The following is a 25,926-nucleotide window of genomic DNA, read 5'->3' on the forward strand; positions in this document are numbered from 1 at the left end:
GCTCAACATTCAGAAAACCAAGATCACGGCATCTGGTCCCATCACTTCATGGCAAATAGATGGAGAAACAATGGAAAAAGTGACAGGCTTTATTTTTTTGGTTTCCAAAATCACTGCAGATGGTGACTGCAACTATGAAATTAAAAGACGTTTGCTCCTTGGAAAAAAGTTATGACCAACTTAGCCAGCATGTTAAAAATCAGAGACATTACTTTGCCAGCAAAGGTCCATCTAGTCAAAGCTATGGTTTTTCAGTAGTCATGTATGGATGTGAGAGTTGGACTATAAAGAAAATGGAGGGCCAAAGAATTGATGCTTTTGAACTGTGGTGTTGGAGAAGACTCTTGAGAGTCCTTTGGACTGCAAGGAGAACCAACCAGTTCATCCTAAAGGTATCAGTCCTGAATATTCATTGGAAGGAGTGATGCTGAACCTGAAGCTCCAATACTTTGGCCACCTGATGTGAAGAACTGACTTGCTGGAAAAGACCCTGATGCTGGGCAAGATTGAAGGCAGGAGAAGAGGACGACAGAGGATGAGATGGTTGGATGGCATCACTGATTCGATGGACATGAGCTTGAGTAAGCTCTGGGAGTTTCTGATGGACAGGAAGGCCTGGCGTGATGCATTCCATGGGGTTGCAAAGAGTCAGACATGACTGAGCAACTGAACTGAACTGAACTGAAGGGCATCATACAGTGTACTGCATGACAATATGAAAAAATATCAACTGCTTTCCTTTGGAAAATGATGTGGGGGATGGCATGGCATGCCAAGTTTCATGTTTTGTCCAGCAAAATACATTTATAACTTTTCCATCTCTGTTCTATTACGAAACTGCAATTTATGACAGTTACTAATTATTAACCAATTAAATTTTTTCAGCCATCAAAATATTTCTCCTGAATAAAATCCTCTTTAACTGACCAAAACGCATTCCATTGGAAGTCTAATGTTCAAATTAAGGCAAGGAAAGCATCAACTCTCCAATTCCCCACATCTCTATCCCAGGTTTCAGCATCAAAGTTTTTTGTTCTGAGTATGTTCACCTTGGGTATTTGGCTATAAACAATAGCTCCTTTGAGATCTTGGCTCATCCTAAGGGCCTCCATTTTTCCCCATTTTTCCTAGGATGGGGAAAACCATAAAGGTAAAATTGCATCTTAGGCCATCAATATGATGGTATGGATTCAGTGTCAGCAATAGCACCAGCCTATGTACAGGGTTCAGACCTTTTAGGTCTCCTGATTTTTCTCTGTAGGAACATAGTAATATTAACACCCACTCTTTTTCAAGACACCAGCAATCAACTACTAAGTCAACTGGCTTTTTTCCTTCTTATAATATCGATGACAGAACAGGGGATCTAACTATTACTGGTTCAGCAGATTTACTTGGAGAGACAAGTTTTTAAAAATTGAAACTGTCTTCTGCCCCAGTACCGGTGATGAAGCATTCTGATGTTTTGATGCATGATTATGAGGCCAAATTACTTAAAGGGAGAAAAAAAAAAATCAGTAGGAAAACTAGGCTGAATCTTTCTTCACATTTTTTTTAATATTTTGAATGTCAAAGTTATTAACCACACACAGAATTGTAAAAATTATACACAGCATTCTTTGATGATACTTTATTTTTTTAATATTTAAATGAGCGAGATTATTTTTATAGTAGATGCTGATTCGTTAATAGTCACAGTTAACCTCTTGATTATGTCTTTTAGTCTTTCCAGTTGACAATATAAGAAATTATATACAGCTCTTAGGTTTCACCATCTGCAGTGTCTCTTGAGCACATGAAGATATTTTTAATGCCTCTGTATATAGCCTGCTTGTTTTGATTAAATGAGATGTTACTTCTGCTTTAAATGGAAAATTTTAAATTTGATGTATATAAAAATATTTTTATACCTTGTAAATTAACTACACAAAATTAAAATCTCATTTTTTTCTTTCTTAAGGTGAGTGTAAATTATTAACACTGTAAGTGTATTTGCATGATAGGTAAATCTAAGTGATATGAAGTGGCATTTGACCTCTGACTCACTCTCTAACCTATTTAGAAAGGATGAAGGTTTCTACCTGGAATGAAAGTAACAGGCAAGTAAATGAGAGCTTGAAATGAAATCAGATTGTATGAATGTGAGTGAAAGCTATATGGAAAAGAAAAAAAAAACTCTGACCTATTGTAGTTCATCTCTCCTTTTCATATTTGGTAATATTTCAGTTAATTCTACCTTTGGTTTATGTTGCTTTTAATGTTACTTCATTATAAGAGATAGAAAGGGAAAGAACTAAGTGATGAATATATAGTGTGTGATGCAATCAGGCGATGTTTCTACACACACACTCTACATAAACCCTGTTTACAGCTGACTATATACATCCTCTATGCTGCTACTTGCTGGAAACAGGTGATCCTAAATTTAGCTAAATGGTAAAGACAGAGAGTTCATGTTAAAAATTCTTCATTCAGTTAATGTGGGATCATCATTAATAATTATTATCAGAGTAAAATTTCCTCCCTCTCATTCGCATAGTCTCTGGGATAGCAAATGCTTATCCAACTGATAGTGTGTAGTTACCCTGGTTCTTAAATGGTGAAGAGAAAAAAGTTATACATAATAACTGAACTAGAAAATAGAATTTAGAAAATGGATGAGAAGAAAATTAAGAAAAGTTAGTTTTCTGACAATTTTTCATAACTATATTTTATGCTAAAGAGTAAAGATTTCAGGTCAACACCACTTATTTTATATGTAAAATTCCAGAACTTGTTCAATTGACTTTGCAGGGTTTTTTTGTTTTTTTTTTAATTATTGTTTGTTTGACTTAACTGACAGATTGTGTCATTTTTTTCCCCCCTGTCACTTAAATACATTGGTAAAGTGGTTCTAAATTGGAGAGTGCTTGCCTTGTTGAATTTTTGCTCACTTTTACAAAATGACACAATAGTGACAGTTTGGCTATAATTACTCTGTTGAATAAATCTTAGAATATGTGTATTCAATACTAACTCATCTTTAAAAAATAGTAAGTGGTTAAATTCCAACCAGTCCTTATATTAATATTCCTATCAAGTACAATATTCCTATTATAACTAAATAACATATAAAATTTATTTTCACACAATTTATGAAAGTATATATATATATATATAGGTTGATGTACCATTGTTTCTTTACAATATGAAATGATCTGAATATGAAAATAATTTACAAAAATTAATGAAAAAAATCAAACTACTGGAGCTTACTGAATACTTCTCAGCATTTACATTACAATTACTATCTAATAGCCTTATGTTTATGACAGAAAATACTTGAGAACCAGCAAATAGAATCATAAGTAGACGTTTGTATTGTAGTTAAATCCTTAAAAGAGTATTCATTAAATCAAAACTTTCTGGTATGGTATTTAATTCTGAAGTATAAATGTGGGTGAAATACACAGATACACACACAATGAAAAAATTTCTTCTCATTTTAATATATATGAACTTTGCTTAGTCAGGTTTCAATCACCTTGTATTTTTTTTCTTTTTTTTTCCTTTTTTAATTTATTTTAATTGGAGGTTAATTACTTTATGTATTATTTTTAATGAAAAATGTTCACTTCAAAAATGTTCATGAAAAATTCCCCTGAATTTAAAATATTTTATCTTTAATAATATACATATCAATATAATAGCTATAGTTTTAAAGACTGAGCTTCTTGGTCTAAGGATAAAGTTGTTTCAATTTTTTACTAAATGAATCTCTCTGTTTGAAATGGGCAATCATCATTTTGTATAGTTGTGTAAATTAAGCGCTTAGGCAGTTTCTTCAAATTCTCTCAAACCACCGACTAACATCATGTAGTTTTGTAGTTACGTAGTTATAACTTGTAGTTATGCAAGTTATGTCGTAGCTTACAAAATTACGGTAATAAGAATTTTATTAAAAAGGTTAGCCACATTTGTGGAATAATGTTTTCTCTAAATGTACAGACAATAATGCAAGACATACTGATATGGTCTCCTGAAGGGGAAAGAAATTTTACTCTGGTCTCTTGAGGACACTTAAATTTGCTCTCTTTCAAAAAGAGAGCAGAATTTCAGTTTTAAAGTCTATTTGGAACCGTGTACAAACAGATGTCTTGAATTATGACTGCACTTTCTCTCTTGGACACAGGTCTAAACCCACAAAAGCTGACCATTTAATCAGTTTGTCCAACAGACTTGTCCCTGTCACCCCAAATACACCCAGTCCTCAATAACTGTCAGTGAAATCACTCACCAAAATTCTTATCTTTCTTTTTGAATTGTTCAGCATATGCTATGTGTTAGTCACTCAGTCATGGACTGTAGCCCATCAGGCTCCTCTGTCCATGGGATTCTCCAGGCAAGAATACTGGAGTGGGTGGTCATTCCCTTCTCCAGGGGATTTTCCCAACCCAGGGATTGAACCCAGGTCTCCTGCATTGCAGGAGATTCTTTACCACTCTGCCGCATGGGAAGCCCCAACATAGGCTATGAGTTTCCTAATAAGTTTATTTGTGTATATTTTACATTTCTTTTGACTTAAAAAAAAAATGCTTTTAATATGTCTCTATTCTAAGTCTTTTTTTCATTATCCTTAGAGAACATCCTTGAAGAAGATATTGGATAATTACTTACTATTAGAACAGGTGGTGGATAATCTAGTTTTGGGATTTTATTTAGGGGTCGATGTATAAAATGCAATTTTATATTTATATGTTTAAAAATTTGTATATATATAAAATTTTGCTTACACAGCCTTTTATTGAAATAATACCTTAGGCAACTCTACAAAATATTTATTGTTCTTTCTGGCATCTTTTTCTGCTGCTTTTGTAGTTTCTGCTGTTGTTGAATTAAATAATTCCAATATTTTCTTGCCCTGTTATTTATCCTGATACAAATTTAATTGTTGCATATTTTAAATTAAATTTCATTACTTTTTTTTAATATTTCCTTGCAACATTTTTCTTTTGTTTTTAAAACTATAAATACCAAAGTAATAGTTGTATTTTAAAATATAACTAAGCCTAATTGTAAAATTGATTTTATTGTGTTTTTTTTTTTAATTTCTTTAAGAGTTATCATCTTTTACTAAGTAAAAACTCTATTTTACATCATTATCTTGAGAATAGTTGCTCAATGACCTATACTGCGGGATTGGTCACAAATCAACACTAACACTTACTATTAAGAATTTAAATCAATATTAATACTTACTATTTAAGAATTTATTAGTATACATAAAGTTGAAAACTAAATTACTTGAATCTGTGAATGAGAACACATATCTTTCCATATAAAAAACTGAAAATTTGTTTACTTACTTGTTCTGCTCAAATATAAAAATGTAATAGGACTATTCAATTATTTGGATAAAGGTAATTTATTTCAGTATGGGAGGTGCACAGTTTATATTACTTTTAATATAGTCACCTTTTATTGCAGTTTAAAATGCAAAATGTATGTGTATATGAAAGGCAAATGGGTACAGAGTGTGTACATCACATTTAGGGGCCAGAAACAGGCAAGCAGCTTCAACTAATACCTCAGACAGTCTCTTTGGTGGTCAGTTGTGGTAATACCTAAAAATGTAACATTTCCAGCAACTGATTTTAGAAGGGCCATTTGAAGCAACTCTGGAAGGGCCATTTGAAGCAACCTGAGGTCCCAGAACTTCTGACTTGTGAGTTAAGAAAAAAAGTGCTCATGTAGCCTTATACTCCCTTCCAAGTGAGCTACTTTATGGTGGAGGAGGCAGGATCAACTCTATTGTTGCACAGCGACAAGACATTAGTAGTTTTAAATGACAGTTGACCTGCTTAGTAATCTTAATGACTTTCAAATTCCCCAGCAGCAAGAATAAGTTTATTTTTCTTTCTTCTTCTTTTTGAAACATTTCCCTCTGTGGATTAGATTGACTTTGACAACTGAAATATTGCAAGTTTATAAACATAAGCACTCTATATAGTAAACTGTCTTCTGTGTGCCTAGCTCTCTGCAAGGGGAGGAGAGAAAAATGTATCTGAAAGTTGCTATCCTCCTTCATTTCTTGACCCACATTCTTTGCTTGACATGGTATGAAGTCTAAGTCAGATATGACAGGAATAAATCACAGAGAGTATGAAGAGTCGGGATAGACTTGTTTACTATTAGTTCTGACAGTGATACCATAGTCTTTCAGTTTTAACATCTGTACAAAGAAGAAAATCAGAAAATTATGAAAAATGATGGTGAGAATATCATAACTAAAAATTTGCCTTCTGTGTGCCACTAGAAACAAGACTTGTATCATTCAGCAGACTGTTATAATGCAAATTGCTTTATTAACAAATAACCAAATTTCCTATGAAAAATAAAAGACAGTTGTTGTCATAAATCTGAGCCTGAAGTCATTATAAGAAAACAGCTACACATTAGTGAGTGCATTTGAATAAAATGAAAAGCAAAGATACGTGGAATTTTAACTATTATTTTAAGCCTTATCCCAGGCACAAGAAAAAAATTGCAATTGGCATTTTCAATACTGAATTTTACCTCACCATCTTCCATTTGTTTGTTCCCAAATCACACTGCAATTTGGCATCATAGATTAAGAACTGGAAACCACATCCATAGATGACTATCAATGAACATAGGGTATATTTTTAGGAAATTACTTTTGTTCTTTTATTCATAATTAAATAATAAAGCTAGAAAAAAATAATGATCAAAATGATTATAGCAACTACAGTTCAGTTCAGTTCAGTCACTCAGCCGTGTCTGACTCTTTGTGACCCCATGAACCGCAGAGCGCCAGGCCTCCCTGTCCATCACCAACTCCTGGAGTCCACCCAAACCCATGTCCATTGAGTTGGTGATGTCATCCAACCAACTCATCTTCTGTCATCCCATTCTCCTCCTGCCCTCAATCTTTCCCAGCATCAGGGTCTTTTCAAATGACTCAGCTCTTCACATCAGGTGGCCAAAGTATTGGAGTTTAAGCTTCAAAATCAGTCCTTCCAATGAACGCCCAGGACTTATCTCCTTCAGGATGGACTGGCTGGATCTCCTTGCAGTCCAAGGGACTCTCAAGAGTCTTCTCCAACACCACAGTTCAAAAGCATCAATTCTTTGGTGCTCAGCTTTCTTTATAGTCCAACTCTCACATCCACACATGGCGACTGGAAAAACATAGCATTGACTAGATGGACCTTTGTTGACAAAGCAATGTCTCTGCTTTTTAATATGCTGTCTACGTTGGTCATAACTTTCCTTCCAAGGAGTAAGTGTCTTTTAATTTCATGGCTGCAATCACCATCTGCAGTGATTTTGGAACCCAGAAAATAAAGTCAGCCACTGTTTCCACTGTTTCCCCTGTATCCCCATCTATTTGCTATGAAGTGATAGGACCGGATGCCATTTTCTTAGTTTTCTTAATGCTGAGCTTTAAGCCAACTTTTTCACTCTCCTCTTTCATCAAGAGGCTCTTTAGTTCTTCTTCACTTTCTGCCATAAGGGTGGTGTCCTCTGCATATCTGAGGTTATTGATATTTCTCTTGGCAATCTTGACTCCAGCTTGTGCTTCATCCAGCCCAGCATTTCTCATGATGTACTCCTCATATAAGTTAAATAGGCAGGGTGATAATATACAGCCTTGACATACTCCTTTTCCTACTTGGAACCAGTCTGTTGTTCCATGTCCAGTTCTAACTGTTGCTTTCTGACCTACATACAGGTTTCTCAAGAGGCAGGTCAGGTGGTCTGGTATTCCCATCTCTTTCAGAATTTTCCAGAGTTTATTGTGGTCCACACAGTCAAAGGCTTTGGCACAGTCAATAAAGCAGAAATAGATGTTTTCTGGAACTCTTGCTTTTTTTGATGATCCAGCAGATGTTGGCAATTTTTTCTCTTATTTCTAAAACCAGCTTGAACATCTGGAACTCCACCGTTCACTTATTGTTGAAGCCTGGCTTGGAGAATTCTGAGCATTACTTTACTAGCATGTGAGATGAGCGCAATTGTGCTGTAGTTTGAACATTCTTTGGGATTGTCTTTCTTTGGGATTGGAATGAAAAGTGACCTTTTCCAGTCCTGTGGCCACTGCTGAGTTTTCCAAATTAGCTGGCATATTGAGTAAAGCACTTTCACAGCATCATATTCCAAGAGTTGAAATAGCTCAACTGCAATTCCATCATCTCCACTAGCTTTGTTCATAGGGATGCTTCCTAAGGCCCACTTGACTTCACATTCCAGGATGTCTGGCTCTAGGTGAGTAATCACACCATCGTGATTATCTGGGTTATGAAGATCTTTTTTGTACAGTTCGTCTGTGTATTCTTGCCACCTCTACTTAATATCTTCTGCTTCTGTTAGGTCTCTACCATTTCTGTCCTTTATTGAGCCCATCTTTGCATGAAATGTTCCCTTGGTATCTCTAATTTTCTTGAGGAGATCTCTAGTCTTTCCTATTCTATTGTTTTCCTCTATTTTTTGGCATTGATCACTGAGGAAGGCTTTCTTATCTCTCCTTGCTATTCTTTGGAACTCTGCATTAGCAACATACATCAAAATATTTTAAGGAATTTAGATAAATATATTTTTTACCCTGTGTGTCAAATCTTGGGTGAAGGTAAGCTATATGAGTATGGACATCTCCTGAAATCATTTAAAAAATCTGAAAAGAAGCATATTTATGCATGCCAAAAATTAAATTGATGTTTAATGTATGCCTATACAAGGTCGAGATTTTTTCCTGACCCACTATAACATTTCAGTTTTAATGCTGTGCTGATTTCTGAAGGAAACTATGCTTTGAAAGCACAAATTCTATAAATTTGTCCTTAACTTAAAATTATAGAATTATAGAACAGAAAAAATTATAGAATATAGGGTACACTTTTTGAACTTTAAATGTTATCCTGTCTTATTTATTGCAGAAACTTTTGTTATAGGAAATGCATAACATAATCCACACTGCTTCTTGCTGGCCTTTTAAAATAAATTACAGGTAAGATTAATAAATTGTTATAACTACATATTACTGAATGGTTAATGGTACCCAAACTACCAGATGTATGTATTTTAATGATTTGTATCTTGAATGATTCAGCTTATCTAAAATTAAATATAACTAAATATATATTATTAAATCTGCTCATTGGTGTCTCAAATGCTAAAGAGTCTACTTGCAGTGTGGGAGACCTGGGTTTGATCTCTGGGTAGGGAAGATCCCTTGGAGAAGGGAATGGCAACCCACTCCAGTATTCTTGCCTGGAAAATTCCAGGGACAGAGGAACCTGGTGAGCTACAGTCTATGGGATTGCAAAGAGTCAGACACAACTGAATGACTAACGTGCACACACACACATACTATGTTTCAAGCATTGTGCTAGAAGAAAACTAATATTAACACTTTAATAACTTTAAAAACATTTTTGAAGATAAGAGTTGGTAATATTTTCATTTTTTTCATTCATTTATCAAATGTTTATCAAACACTAACTAAACACTACCATACAGAGGTAGCCTGGGTTTAAAGATTGATAATTATGGCAAGCTGACTGCAATGCAAAGAATTCATGAGGAATCAAGCAAAAAGACTGGACATTATTCATCTATGCCTTTCTCATTCCTGATGGAAGCCTGTTGAGATAGTTTTCAATATCTCATGTAGAGTGAGAGACCCATAGTTCAGAGCTGCCAAGAATCTATGGGTTTTCTTCATTTTACACTAGGAGTCAGCAAATATGGCCCACCACCTGTTTTTGTAAATAAAATTTCATTGGAATACAGCCGTGCTTATTCACCTACATGTTTTCTATGTCTGCTTTCACTTGACAACACAACTCAGTAGTTGTGACAGAGACTGCATGCCCATTGAACCTAAATTATTTATTACCTGATCCTTTAAATGAAAATTTTGCTGACAACCTGTTTTGTCCGAAACTAAGGAAGGGACTATGTTAATGCTTAATGGTCTACATGAAATCATCTAAGGCCAATACTTGCTGCGTTACAGCTGCATTATTCTATTTCCATTTCATTCTCTGTCATCAGGCCCATGGCCCACTAAAACCCATTCCTTTGGATGGGGACATGGGTATTCATGCTTCATTCCATATAAAAAATTTATATATAAAGATATCACTCTTTAAATATAACTATAGCATATCCAAAGAAACTACAAGCTAAAAGCAGGTAATGTTAATTATTATGGCAACCTCAGTTGGAAAAACCAGAAAACCCAATTTATTTTTACAGCTCTTGATGCAATTGGTGCACTTATCTGTCCATTAATTAATTTTAAGGCTAAAACTGTTTGATCTGGGCCTACCAGGCATTTCTTTCAGATTTAATGTCAAAATAAACTTTCTTTGAATAAGATTCAACGACAAAGATGATTTATATGAATACCTACCCAAGTGAAAAGGATATAGTGAGTATCAAGGTGAAAGTGTTAGTCATTTGTGTCCAACTCTTTGTGACCCCATGGACTGTAGCCCATCAGGCTTCTCTGTCCATGAAATTCTCCAGGCAAGAATACTGAAGTGGGTTGCCATTTCCTTCTCCAGGGGATCTTCCCGACCCAGGGATTGAACCAAGGTCCCCTTCACTGAAGGCAGATTCTTTACCATCTGAGCCACCAGGAAAGTCCATGAGTATCAAGATAAAGGTAGTCTACGATCAAGACCACCATACTCAGGTGACAGGTTCAGGGCCAGAGTGACCAGTGTGAAGCTTCTCTCCTAATTTGTTGTCTTCTGGAGATATACCTGTTGATATTCTTGAGGAATTTTATTTCTCTGCAGCAAGTTTGTTATGAGGTAGAACAACTCTGATTCATCAGCATCTGAATCTTCTTACAATCCATATGCATGAAAAGTGGAATTCTTAGCCTTCTTGAAGTCTGTTGGATCATGTGACTTCTCTGGCTGAAGGGCTATGGGGTGAAGTGACCTAAGTCATTTTCGATCAAAGCATTGAAGCCTGGCACATGATCTTCTAGCTTTTCCCCTCATTCTCAAATGGAGATGAAAATCAAAGATTGCATAAGATTGAAGTCGCCTGAATAACAAACAATTGTATAGAGTTCAGTTGTCAAAAATTTTTGTCTACACCTTTAAAAACAAGAGTGAACAAGAAATAAGTCTTTATTTCATAAAGCCACTGGGAATTGAGCCTGTATATTGGTACATAATACAGATGACTTCTCACACTTTCTGTAATTTCCAGATCTCTATTCTTCCTTTTTAACCTTGAAAGTAGAGGATATGAAGGACTGAACTAGTCTATTCACTTTTAAAACATTTCATCATAATCCCAATAACTCATTCCAATACAACTGCTGTCATGCCCATCCAAGGAAAAATGAAATATAAAAAGTTTCAATACATATCATCCCAAACAGTAAGTGATTTTAAAATCAAGATGCCTGAAATACATCTAGAATTCAACTCAAATAAGAGAGAAAATTATATCTCCTGAAATCCAATAAAAGCTTCCAAAGAATGAAAATGAAGTGATAGTTAGTCAATAATACTTTATCACAACCTCTTTTTAATGATGATGTCAACTTATTTAATAGTTTCTACCACCAGTTAAGGACTTCCCAGTGGCACTAGTGGTCTCCAGTACAGGAGACCTAAGAGACATGGGGTTCAAATCCATGGATTTAGAAGATCCCCTGGAGGAGGACACAGCAACTCACTCCAGTATTCTTGCCTGGAAAATTCCATGGACAGAACAGCCTGGTGGGGTACAGTCCATAAGGTTGCAAAGAAGTGGAGACTAGTGAAGCAAGTTAGTACACATACACACGCTATCAGGTAAAGATCCTTGGTGAGCTTCTGGAACATCAGCAGGTTTTACCTGCTTACTGTCTTATGCTGAAACTAATCAAAATCAAATTAAAGACCCACAGCTTAAGCTTCATATCCTCTATTCTACAGTTCACAGAGGAAATGAAAATTGAGGAAAAAGTGTTTTAGCCTTTTACTATCACAGGTAGCAATGAAAGTGGCCCCAGATCTGTTAGCATAATCACTCACTTGTCATAACACTTGCTTACCTTTAACATTCAAGCCTAAGATCTGCTACATCAATTCAGGTATGAGCTTGGTTGATATTGTCCATCACCCTTGATAAAAGAAAGGGATGTAGCCATTTAGTAAACTGGGCATCATAATGTGCCATATGATTTCCCTGATGTATGGACTGAATGTTTGTGTTGATGTGTTAAATATCTTAAGTCCCAATGTAATGATATTAGGAGGTAGGGAAGCCCACATGAATGGCATTAGTGCCCTTACACCAAGAAACACAAGAGCTCTCTCTCCCCTGCCTCCCTCTCCCTCCCTCTCCCTCTCTCTCTCTCTCTGTCTCCCTTGCCTAATCTGTGAGAATGCATTGAGAAGAAGATGGTCATCTGAAAACCTGGAAGTGTTTCTTCCCTGGACATGGGATTTGCTGGCACCTTAATCTTGGACTTCTTACTCCCTAGAACTCTGAGTGGTTTGTTGTTTAAGCCACTTAGTCTCTGTCAATAAGTTATAGCAACCTGAGATATGCCAGGAGGCTAAGACACATGGCATGTAGCCACTATTGCATGGATAAGTATGCTTTCGCATCTTAGGAAACTCTTGAATCTTGTGAATCATCCAAGCTGCAGCTCACTCATTCCTACCCAAGGTGGGAAACACATACTATTATCCTCATGTGAAGAATTGTAACTCTAAACCACCCAGTCCCTGACTCCTTGGAATCCTGACACCAATGAACTCCTTACCCTTCTCTAGGAACATGGAATCACTGCATTATCAGGCCATGGCCCAGCAGTAGAAACTATGTCTTCATGATGAAAACAGGAACTAACTTCACTCCCCATTAGTACATTGACGAGCATTTCTAAATGAGATGCTTGGTTAGTGACAGGTAAGATCACTTGATTCCAACATGTAACTCTATGTTGGGTGGCCAGGAATGCAGGCTTTTACTTTCAGAGGAGCCTCTTCTGTGCCTCTGTAGCTGCCACTGGATGAGTTTACCCCATGGTAGTTTACAGCATCATCATTTGTTTATTCTGGTTCTGCCTCCCTAATAGACCCTAATTACCATTACCAAGGTCAACAACAATGCTATGCACAGTCTGCCTCTGAAATAGAAGGCCAGGCTAGATAAACAACAGCTGGTCCATTCTTTAGTGAATTCTGGATTATGAAACTGGTAAACAGAAGTATTTCTCTGCCTCCAAAAGGGGCAATTGTTCAACTTGACTTGAATCAACAGATTAATATATTTTAGATATGTGTTTGCCTTTCCTACCTCTAGGATCTTGATCAGCAAGGGATGGGAGGAGGGAGCTAGGACTGGAAAGATACTGAGAAAAATACTCATCCAAAGCCTCTCAGAAGCCAAAGCCCTCTTGTGGGGGTGACAGAGAAATATTTCAGCCAAAGTCCTTGGTAAGAAGGCTTTAAATGGAGGGCCTGAGCTAGGAATGCAGACATGTCTGTGAAGATGACCGACCTATAGATGCCATTGATTGTAACTCTCTCAGAAAACTAGACTGTCCTGTCTGTACACCAACTCTGGTATGGGGAGAATAGCTGCTTCTCATGAGGACTGTTAGAGAAAGTCTTTAATTGCCTATGGTTAGGCTTGAAAGATCATACATAGGATTATAGTCTGGAGTCAGACTCCCTACAGGACACACTGTACCAGAAACATCCAGTGTTTTGTTGTTTAGTTGCTCAGTCATGTCCAACCCTTTGCAACCCCATGGACGGCAGCATGCCAGACTTCACTGTCTTTCATCATCTCCTGGAGCTTGCTTTGCTGACAAAGGCCTGCATAGTTAAAGCTATGGTTTTTCCAGTAGTCATGCATAGGTGAGAGAGAGATACCATAAAGAAGGCTGAGCACCAAAGAACTGATGCTTTTGAACTGTGGTGCTGGAGATTCTTGAGAGTCCCTTGGACAGCAAGGAGATCAAACTAGTCAATCCTAAAGGAAATCAAACCTGAATATTCATAGGAAGGACTCGTGTTGAAGCCAAAGCTCTAATACTTCGGCCACCAGATGGGAAAATCTGACACATTGGAAAAGACCTTGATGCTGGGAAATACTGAGGGCAAGAGAAGACAGGGACAACAGAGGATGAGCTGGTTGGATGGCATTACTGACTCAATGGACGTAAGTTTGAGGAAACTCAAGGAGATACTGATGGACAGAGAAGCCTGGTGTACTGCAGTTCTTGGGGTTGCAAAGATTCGAACATGACTTCACGATTGAACAACAGCAACAACAACGAGAGATATTTAATCCAGTCATAAAGAATAAGTGGGTACCACTACAGCAAAGTGGCCATGGAAGAGTGTATTTATAACTTGAGTTTCTACCTGGATATCTTTATTTTCTCTGCATCCAGTTTCAGTAGTCAATAGACCAAACTGGCAGGCATAGCTTGACAGCAGGACATTTTAACAGGGAATCAGGTATCTCAGTATTGAAGTCTTGGGCTACCCCATTGGTTCACTTCAGTTCAGTCGCTCAGTCGTGTCTGACTCTTTGAGACTCCATGGACTGCAGCATGCCCACTTCCCTGTCCATCACCTACTCCTAGAGCTTGCTCAAACTCATGTCCATCGAGTTGGTTATGCCATCCAACCATCTCATCTTCTGTCATCCTCTTCTCCTCCTGCCTTCAATCTTTCCCAGCATCAGGGGTTTTTCCTATGAGTCAGTTCCTCGCATCAGGTGGCCAAAGTATTGGAGTTTCAGCTTCAGCATTAGTCCTTCCAATGAATATGCAAGACTGATTTCCTTTAGGATTAACTGGTTGGATCTCCTTGCAGTCCCTTGGACTCACAAGAGTCTTCTCCAACACCACAGTTCAAAAGCATCAGTTTTTCGGTACTCAGCTTTGTTTGCAGTCCAGCTCTCGGATGCATACATGACTACTGCAAAAACTATAGCTTTGGCTATACAGACCTTTGTCAGCAAACTAATGTCTCTGCTTTTTAATACATTGTTTAGGTTGGTCATAACTTTTCATCCAAGGAGCAAGCGTCTTTAAATTCCATGACTGCAGTCACCATCTGCAGTGATTTGGAAGCCCAAAAAAATAGCCTCTCACTGTTTCCATTGCTTCCCCATCTATTTGCCATGAAGTAATGGGGCCACATGCCATGATCTTAGTTTTTTGAATGTTGAGTTTTAAGCCAACTTTTTCACTCTCCTCTTTCACTTTCATCAGGAGACTCTTTAGTTCTTCTTCGCCTTCTGCCATAAGGGTGGTGTCATCTGTGTATCTGAGGTTATTGATATTTCTCCTGGCAATCTTGATTCCAGTTTGTGCTTCATCTAGTCTGACATTTCACATGATGTACTCTGCATATAAGTTAAATAAGCAGGGTGACAATATACATCCTTGACATACATTTTTCCTAATTTGGAACCAATTTGTTGTTCCTTGTCCAGTTCTAACTGTTGCTTCCTGACCTGCATACGGATTTTTCAGGAGGCAGTTAAGGTGGAAAACTTAGAAATATAGATCATTGAGAGTATGATGGTACAGACCTGAATTAGAAGCTGGAGACCTATACTTAAGAAATGTACTAATTAATAACAGTAAAAGTAGGCATGATGGGTTTAGTCCAAATTGCTTCTTTGTGAAGCGAAGCAGTGGGCCTCCTGGTGAACATTTGGTGCGCTACACGTGAGTGTGTGAACCTGTGGCCCCTCATCGTTGGCTTATTGAAACCTGGATGGAGTAACATAACAAGTGTTTGCTTTATCTGCACCTTGATGGCCTCTGTGATTGTCCATTCCAGTGACTGCAGACTGCACTGTGTGTGTGCTGGTCACTCAGTTGCTTCTGACTCTTGGTGAACCACATGGACTGTACCCTGCCAGGCTCCTCTGTCCACGGAATTCTCCAGGGGTTGAACCTAATGAATTCATTTATTATTTATTCACACGAAGCATACAATTTAGGTTAAGAATAAGGAAGCAGTGTTTTGAAATAACGAGAATCTGGATTTTATCTGCCTTTTTTAGTTATCCCATTCACAGCTCTCTTTTTACTTCTTTTGCCTCCACAGTCTTTATTTCCCCAAACTACAAAATTTTGCAGTACAGGAAGAGTAAAGAGACAAGGTTTCCCCAATGGCAAATGAGAAGATAATGCTTACCTTCTTTTAAATGTCTTAATTTATCAAATTCACAAAGTAACAGCACATTGACAATTATGATACCCAGTGGTGTTCATAAATAATCCATTTACTCTTACCTGTTACATCAACCACAGGTGATAGTTATTAGGTCTTTTTAATTTATCTGAACACAGGAAAATGAGACCAAAACACATAGTTCACCTCATCTAAGAACAGTTGTTTTTCTGTCTCTTTATTTGGCTTTCCCTCTTGTAAATCCCTTCTTGAAAGTCCTATCAACATCAAGTCTCAAATGGCTTTAACTGTTGTTATACTATTAGATACACCAGAATCTGGAATGTCCTGGTAACTGTGTATCTCACTCTCCTTTTTTATCTTTCTATAATTCAAAACCCATTTGTTCTAGCTTTTACTAATCATGTTATTCCACCTAAGCTCTTTGCAAGAGTAAAGACCAATTATCTGGGCATTGTCATTGCCATGCCTCACTTTCAACATCCTCCATAGCCATAAATTCATTATCTGACACTGAATAAATCACACCTTCCAAATTTGATTTTATCTAACCTTTAAATATGAAAAGGATGACAATTCTTACTTTTCTATTTCATTTCTGATTCAGTAGTAATTGACCCACTTACTAGACTGAAGTCTCTTTTCAATCAATTTATTCTTGGCCTTCTTTTAAAAGCAAGTAGTCTAGAGCAAGTCAAATTTATCTTCGAATATAAAGAATATCACATGGTATTTAAGAATGAAATCACTAAAGTTGAATGATCTGCATTTGAATTCAAAATTACTTAGCAACTTTATTCCTCAGCTATATTATCTGTAAATAGAAGTAAGCTCTTACATAGAGTTGCGGTAAAGAAAACAGAGATGAGTGTCAAGCAATTTGCAGAGACCAGTACATATGATCTATAAGTCCCACAATTAAGTGAGATCCTTATTGTGAAGCACATGGTTGGTGCATCTACACAGAAAGCATGCAATACATATTATATTCTATAATTAATAATAATGAGCAATTATAATCTGTTGATGACCACAAAAACATTTATCTTAAAAGATGTTCTCAAGGTTAGTGATTAGTTACAAGAAACAGTCATCACAGCATTTGATCCATGGTAGGTGTTCAATAATTGGCCACCATTCTCAGATTCTTGGTCTCTCCTACTTCTTAATTTTTTTATTCATAAATAAATATAATCCCTGCCCAGAAAAACACACACTGCAGTCTGTAGTCCCGTTTTGGATTTTAAAAAAAAAAAAAAAAAAAAAAAGGAACCCAATGAAAAATCTTGTCAAAAATCTTGCAAAAATCTTCAACTGGGACTTATTCTTTTTTTTTTTTCCATTTATTTTTATTAGTTGGAGGCTAATCACTTTACAATATTGTAGTGGTTTTTGTCATGCATTGACATGAATCAACCATGGATTTACATGTATTCCCCATCCCGATCCCCCCTCCCACCTCCCTCTCCACCCGATTCCTCTGGGTCTTCCCAGTGCACCAGGCCCGAGCACTTGTCTCATGCATCCAGCCTGGGCTGGTGATCTGTTTCACCCTAAATAATATACATGTTTCGATGCTGTTCTCTCGAAACATCCCACCCTCGCCTTCTCCCACAGAGTCCAAAATTCTGTTCTGTACATCTGTGTGGGATTTATTCTTGTTTTAAAAGTATCTTATTAAGTTCTTTTGTGTTCAGTTGCTAAATCATGTCCAGCTCTTTATGATCCCATGAACTGCAGCATTCTAGGATTTAGTTACTATAATGCTAATGAAGATAATGCTCAAAAGATTTGTTTACCTGAAGCTTGAACTCATGTCATTTATTCTAAGGAGATGACATCTTTTTAAAGTAGGCTATTTTTATAGGATTTTTAGGCTCACAGCAAAATTTAACCTGATTTTTCCACTTATACCCTTGCCTTACAACATCTTTACTTTAACATTACTAAAAGATCAAGTTTGACTAATATGAATCCCTCAGTCTACGTCTCTATCATCCAAAATACTGTCTTATAATATTCTCTTTTTTTCATTTTTATAGTCTCAGAGACATAGATATAATGCTGTCTTTTAAGATAAAGTTTTCTCAAGCCCATTTTCTTCTTCATCTTCTGAAGATCCTTCCCTCAGTTACCCCTGAACATCATCCCTCTCAATTCATCTCTGACCTTACTCTCCAGCATCTAAAGCTTTGCAATATGACATCTTGGTTCCTTCTCTTTTATTCAATTTTCACTTCTAGCTTCAATGGTGAAACAGGTCACCAGCCCAGGTGGGATGCATGAGACAAGTGCTTGGACCTGGTGCGCTGGGAAGACCCAGAGGAATCGGGTGGAGAGGGAGGTGGGAGGGGGGATCGGGATGGGGAATACGTGTAAATCTATGGCTGATCCATATCAATGTATGACAAAACCCACTGGAAAAAAAAAAAAAAAAAGATACACAATTAAAACTAAAAAAATAATAATAATAAAAAATAAATAAATAAAACAATTGATATGTATGGACTGCCTCTTTTTATAGTCACCAGCTCTCAATTTCTCAAGAAACATTTGAAATATTTTGGCTTCTAAGAAAGTTGATTTCAAAAGTTGCCTATTACCACTTCATCCTCAAACACTTGTTCTCTCAATTCTTTCTCTCCTTAGAACTCTTTTTCAGACTTGACCAATTCTTGAAACCGTCAGAAATTGCTTAAGAGGAACGAAGCAACAAGGAAGCAACTATGTGTTCTGGGAACACATCCAAACTTATTCCCAGAAGTTAAACAGGCAAAAAGATAAAAATGACAAGCAGGGAGGGAAAACACTCACAAAATCAAACACAGAACTAGAAAACAAAGTTTCTGCCATGAGATGTCACTCTCTAAATACTTATCGTGTACAAAGGCAAGGGATCAAACTTCCCTTTAACCTGGTTATGTGTGCATGTGTGAAATTGGTATAATTAGTTCAAATCAACAAAGTCTGCAGTCATTACTAAGCTGGCTGTTTTTCCTCTCTGTGACTTCAATATTATTGATTAAAATACCAAATTAAAATGAATGGGAAGAGGCCTGTGAAAGGGGCTCCAAACAGCTGGAAATATGACAGTAGGGAGTCATCAGAAGAACAAAATCTTTAAATACTGTTCTTGGAAATATGAAAAATTATCCTGGCAGTAATTGATTACCAGCAATTGATAATTGTTAATATCATATGTAATCATCCAACTAAGGGCTTCATTTTGAAATTTTGTGGCATGTTTAAATAGAACTAAGATATAATGGATAGGGACAGACTTTGGTAATATAAGCAAAATTTTCTGAGCAAAAAAAAATGAGCCCATTGCAACAAAAATCAATCTTCATGTACTAAAGATAAATAAGGCCTTTCCCTCAGGCAGAAAAACCTGTCCAAGGAATTTTCCAGGCAAGAATACTGGAGTGGGTTGCCATATCCTACGCCAAGGGATCTTCCCAACGCAGGGATCAAACTCCTGTCTCTTGCCTCACCTGCATTGGCAGGGATTCTTTACCACTGTGCCATCTGGTAAGTCCTGTACAATACAAGCTAAATAACGGTAATTATTTCCCTTGGAGAGATAACACTTCTGGTAAATAAACATTAGTTTTATTGCAATTTAATGGACTTACTTTTCGAAAAGATCAACTGGAAATTCACTCCACATGTTTAAAGAAACACAAAGTAGGCAAAATTTACTATGTAGGCAACATTAAGCCATTAGTATAAGGATTATATGCACTTGAATCAGTAACTATATTAAAAGTGATTTTCATTTTCTAAAAAAAGAGTGAAATCTGAAACGAAAATGAGTCATTCAGAAATTGTGTAACAGAAGTGCAAAGCATTATGAATTTTATTTTACATCATCTTCACTATTTTTATCTAATTTGTATTCTAGTTCACTAATACTAACATTATATGATATTATAAAATTAGACCTTGAATGCATTTCTGCCTATTTTAATATGAAGTCAAAATTCACATGAAGTTAGGGTTTTAGTATACAGTTAATACTTTTTAGATATATATTGAAGAAATATCTAGCTATGAATTTTTAAAGTAGGTCTACATACCACTAAAATCATGTGTATGAGAAGAGAGAAATAATTCAATTATTTAGATATCAATTGCTTCAATCAGCTTGGGTTACTATAATAATTACTAGGAACTTGGTGGCTTAAATAACAGACATGTATCACCAGCAGTTCTGGAGGCTGAAAAGTCCAAGATCAAGTTGCTGGAAGATTCACTTACTGGTAAGAAATCTCTTCCTGGCTTGAAGACAGCCACCTTCCTACTACTCTTATGGTGGAAAGAATGCTGGTGCTTTCTCTTCTAAAAAATACTAATTTCATCTTGAGGGGGCCCACTCACCCTTGAGACCTCATCTAAATTTGAATTTCAAGATATAATCAGTTAACAGTTTAACTCCACTAAAAATGAGTGTTTTTTTCCTCATTTTAACAGCAAAGATGTTGCATCATATTCTAATTTTAAAATTTACACCCATAACCAAAAGCATTTCATTACGTAATTTTTATTTTTTTTTAAGTAACTTATTTGGTTATAATTTGCATGGAACAAAATTGATCCATTTTAAGTAAATGTTTGTAAATTTGAACAAATATATATACTCAGGTATCTGTAAGGCAATCAAGAACTTTAACTTTTCAAATTCAATTTTATTTTTAAAGTTATTAGCAAAACTCTTTCTTCATCCCTCCACAGTCAAATCTCTCATCTACTACTATAGATTGCTTTTTTTCCTATCCTAGAATTTCATATAAATGGAATTGCATAGAATATGGGCTCCCTAATAGCTTAGTTGGTAAAGAATCCGCCTGCAATGTAGGAAACCCTGGTTTGATCCCTGGGTTGGGAAGATCCCCTGGAGGAGGGCATGACAACCCACTCAAGTATTCTGGCCTAGAGAATTTCATGGACTGTATAGTTCATGGGGTCGTAAAGAGCTGGACATGACTGAGCAACTTTCACACACACACACACACACACACATACACATAGAATGTACACTTGTATATCTGACTTACTATTTTCAGTATAGCAATTTGGGGATTGAGTGTTTTAATATCAACTGTTTATTTTTAAAATTTATAATTAGGATTGCTTTTTATAAACATATCATGATGTTTAAGAATTTGCTTTTTGATAGACATTTTGGTTTCTCTGAAGTTCTAAGCTATTAAGAATAAATCTACTCTGAACTAATACACTATTATTCTATCTCTTATTCTGTCCTTTGTATTTGGAATTCTGTTTGCTATACTATTTCATTTCTGAATAATTATGGATTTTAGAAGCAGTATCTTGCAAACATCTACCAAAAACCCCACAGGGATTTCTACTGGGATTGCATTGAATCTGTAGATCAACTTGGGAATAATTATCATTTTTCAATATTGAGCTTCTGAATTTGTGAACAGGCTACCTGTCCATTGCAACAGTTAAATTTATGTAGTAACTGGCTAGGCTAATCAGCTGTTTAGTTAAGCTTCAATCTAGATGTTGTTGTGAAGGTATTTTTTGAATGTGATTAATGTAATCAGTAGAAATGAACAAGGCAAATTATTCCCCATAATGTGGGTGTACCATAGCCAGTCAATTGAAGTCTTAAAAAAAAAAAAAAACTGAAGTCCCTCGGCTAGTAAGGACTCAAGATTGCCTTCTGACATCAACTCCTGTTAGAATTTCCAGCTTGCTGGCCTACCTTGCAAATTTTAACCCCCACAATTATATGCCAATTCCTTAAAAGAAATTTTTTCTCCTTATTTGTGTGTTCTGTTTCTCTGGGAGAAATTTATCCTAGCAAATTTGCTTTATTTTTAGAACTTTTAAATTTTCTTTCAGAAATGTCTATTTAAATTTTCACTGTAAAAATATTGCACATAATATTTAAAACTAATCCAAAAATACTGTTTTTGATGCTATTGTAAACTTTGATCCTACTGTAATTATTTGTTTGTTGCTGGTATAAAGAGATTCAACTAAAATGCTATTTTCAACTTAAATAGTTCAGTTTTTCTAAAGTCACTTGTATGTCTAGTTCATTTTAGTAGAGATAGTCTGAGATTATTTATGTATATGAAATTTTTTTCTGTGAAAAGAAATATTACTTCTTTATTCCCAGTATTTATACCTGGTATTGCTTTTTCCTGCCTCATCCAGAAAGGAAAGCAAAACCTTAGGAGAAATGATCAGTTTCATTTCATGCTGTAGGAAATGACATATAGAAATGAAAGCAAGATTGATAATGGGAGAAGAGAGAATAGTATTAAAGAAAAAAAGAACTATGGCCATATTTGATTCTATAAACAACTCAGATCTTTTCATATATTTTTCATACCTAAAATAAAATCAATAGACAAATTCAATATAATACTTCTGCAATAATTTCAGGCGACCTGACTATATTATTATCCATCTTTTAGATGTATTCTTATCTAATTGAAAATAAAATATTTATCAAATATAGACAACTATTCCAAAAGAATATGTACTCTTTCAACTTCTGAAAGAACTGAGAACTTTCAGAACTGGAGACTACATCAGTTCGATAAAAGACTGAGGAAGAAAGCGGAATCTTTTCAGGTGTGATTTATTTTCAAAGATGATTAGTAATTATCATGCACACAAAAAAGGCAGAATACAGTGACACAAAGAGGGCAAGATTTAAAAAAGAAAGAAAGAAAATAGTGACTGCTTGAACAACATAGTATATTTTGTCCCTGCTATTGGGTATTGTGAGTGTCTTGGCACTGGGCAGGATAGTATTAGCAGATATCATGAATTCTGGAGCCAAATGACCTGGGTTCACATTCTCTCTGTCTCAGTGTATGATCATGCTGTCATCTTGGGAGACATTTTTAATCTTTCTGAGCTTCATATGTAAAATTCAGATAATTACTGCAGCAACCTAATAGGGTTATTATGAGGATTAAATGAGTTATTATTCAAAAATGATTTAGAAGAGTGCCAGACACATATTAAGCTGTATGTGTCTGTGTGTGTTTTAATACAATTTTAAATGAATTCCTCTTTAGAAAGAAAGCATATTATTCATATGCCTCAAGGCAAAAGTATAATAGTTGTCACAAGAATTATTCCCATGACTAGTTCAAAAAGTTATATGTTTAATTACACAAAGATTATAGATTTTTCTACAGAGTATTCTTAGTCCATTTTATAGGTATTATCATAAAAGAAAAAGATACTACTAAAATTTTTCATGCATTAATGAAGAGTGACGATTCTCCATCAACACTCTGTGTTCTTTCTTCCTTTCTTTATTCTTTGCATCACAATTTCTTAGTCTTCACATGGCAGCCAGAATGTGACTTTCTCAGGGAAGTCTCTGATCCCTGTCTCTAGGATAGATATCTCAAAGAACCCTATATTCTTGCTTTTATGATACTCATAATAATGGTAATTAAATGTCCCTTTAATTATTCCTTTATGTCTTTTCCTCAACAAAACTTTAAGCTGTTAAAATACAAGAATGTTTCTTCCACAAGAATGTTTCTAGTGCAGGGTCTAATACAAAGTATTCATAAGTTCCCTGAGACAAGGGGTCTAGCTATACTCTTTTTATCCCTAGCATATTAGTGGTATTAAGAGGTGCAATAAATATTTGCTGCATGAATGATAAAATAATGAAACATAAGATAAAAATAATTAATTATTATTTTTGAGTGATAAGTCAAAGTTTTGCTTTGCAAAGTTACAATGTGAATTTTTGGTTCTTCACTCTGAAAACACTACCTTAGTTTACTGTCCAGCAATATAATTCGAGTCAAACTCTCTGGCTTTTACTTAAGGATGTGAGCATGTGTTTATATTAAGGGCCAAGTGAGAAGCAAAATTGTATGATGGTCCCCAATAATCTGGCTTCCAATGTACATGTATATTCTTTCAGTAAAACACTTCCAATAAAACACTAATCTATGTGCTGCTACAAAGGGATTTTGAAGACAACTAAAATTCCAGATCAGCTCACCTTATAATGGAAAAATTATATAGAAAGGTGCTTCACTAACTGGGTCTAGAGGTTAAAGACAGGGAACATAATGGTGGTGTTGGTGGTGGTGTCAGAGATACTTGCAGTGTGAGAAAAGTTTCATTCAAGAGAAACCCTGCATTGTTAGCTATGAAGATGGTAAGAAATAAATAGAAATTTAAAAAAAAAAGATACAGCAGTCTCTAGAAGCTGAGAGTGACCTTCAAATATCAACAAGAACATAGAGACTTTTAAGCCAAAAGGAGCTGAAGTTTATCAACAATTTGAATGAATTTTGATATGGATTCTTCCCCAGATTCTTAAGACAAGAACACAGCTTGACCGACATCTTGAATTTCAACCACTGGGATATTGAGAACCCAACTGCATTCTACCCAGACTTCTGATCCACAGACTTGTGAGCTAATAAGTGAGAGCTGTTTCAAGCCACTAAGTTTACAACAATTTGTAATGCACCAATATACATGGAAATATCTCTTTATCAGTTCAGTTCAGTTCAGTTGCTCAGTCGTGTCCGACTCTTTGCGACCCCATGAATTGCAGCACGCCAGGCCTCCCTGTCCATCACAAACTCTTGGAGTTTACTCAAACTCATGCCCATTGAGTCGGTGATGCCATCCAGCCATCTCATCCTCTGTCATCCCCTTCTCCTCCTGCCCCCAATCCCTCCCAGTATCAGGGTCTTTTCCAATGAGTCAACTCGTCGCATGAGGTGGCCAAAGTATTGGAGTTTCACCTTCAGCATCAGTCCTTCCAATGAACACCCAGGACTGATCTCCTTCAGGATGGACTGGTTGGATCTCCTTGCAGGCCAAGGGACTCTCAAGAGTCTTCTCCAACACCACAGTTCAAAAGCATCAATTCTTCGGCGCTCAGCTTTCTTCACAGTCCAACTCTCACATCCATACATGACCACTGGAAAAACCATAGCCTTGACCAGACGGACCTTTGTTGGCGAAGTAATGTCTCTGCTTTTTAATATGCTGTCTAGGTTAGTCATCACTTTCCTTCCAAGGAGTAAGTGTCTTTTAATTTCATGGCTGCAGTCACCATCTGCAGTGATTTTGGAGCCCCAAAAAATAAAGTCTGACACTGTTTCCACTGTCTCCCCATCTATTTCCCATGATGTGATGAGACCAAATGCCATGATCTTAGTTTTCTGAATGTTAAGCTTTAGGCCAACTTTTTCACTCTCCTCTTTCATTTTCATCAAGAGGCTTTTTAGTTACTCTTCACTTTCTGCCATAAGGGTGGTGTCATCTGCATATCTGAGGTTATTGAGATTTCTCCCAGTGATCTTAATTCCAGCTTGTGCTTCTTCCAGCCCAGCGTTTCTCATGATGTACTCTGCATATAAGTTAAATAAGCAGGGTGACTATATACAGCCTTGACTTACTCCTTTTCCTATTTGGAACCAGTCTGTTGTTCCATGTCCAGTTCTAACTGTTGCTTCCTGACCTGCATACAGGTTTCTCAAGAGGCAGGTCAGGTGGTCTGATATTCCCATCTGCTTCAGAATTTCCCACAGTTTATTGTGATCCACACAGTCGAAGGCTTTGGCGTAGTCAATAAAGCAGAAATAGATGTTTTTCTGGAACTCTCTTGCTTTTTCGATGATCCAGTGGATATTGGCAATTTCATCTCTGGTTCCCCTGCCTTTTCTGAACCAGCTGAACATCTGGAAGTTCTCGGTTCACA

This window comes from Cervus canadensis, chromosome 9, assembly GCF_019320065.1.
Source record: "Cervus canadensis isolate Bull #8, Minnesota chromosome 9, ASM1932006v1, whole genome shotgun sequence".
Lineage (NCBI taxonomy): Eukaryota > Metazoa > Chordata > Mammalia > Artiodactyla > Cervidae > Cervus > Cervus canadensis.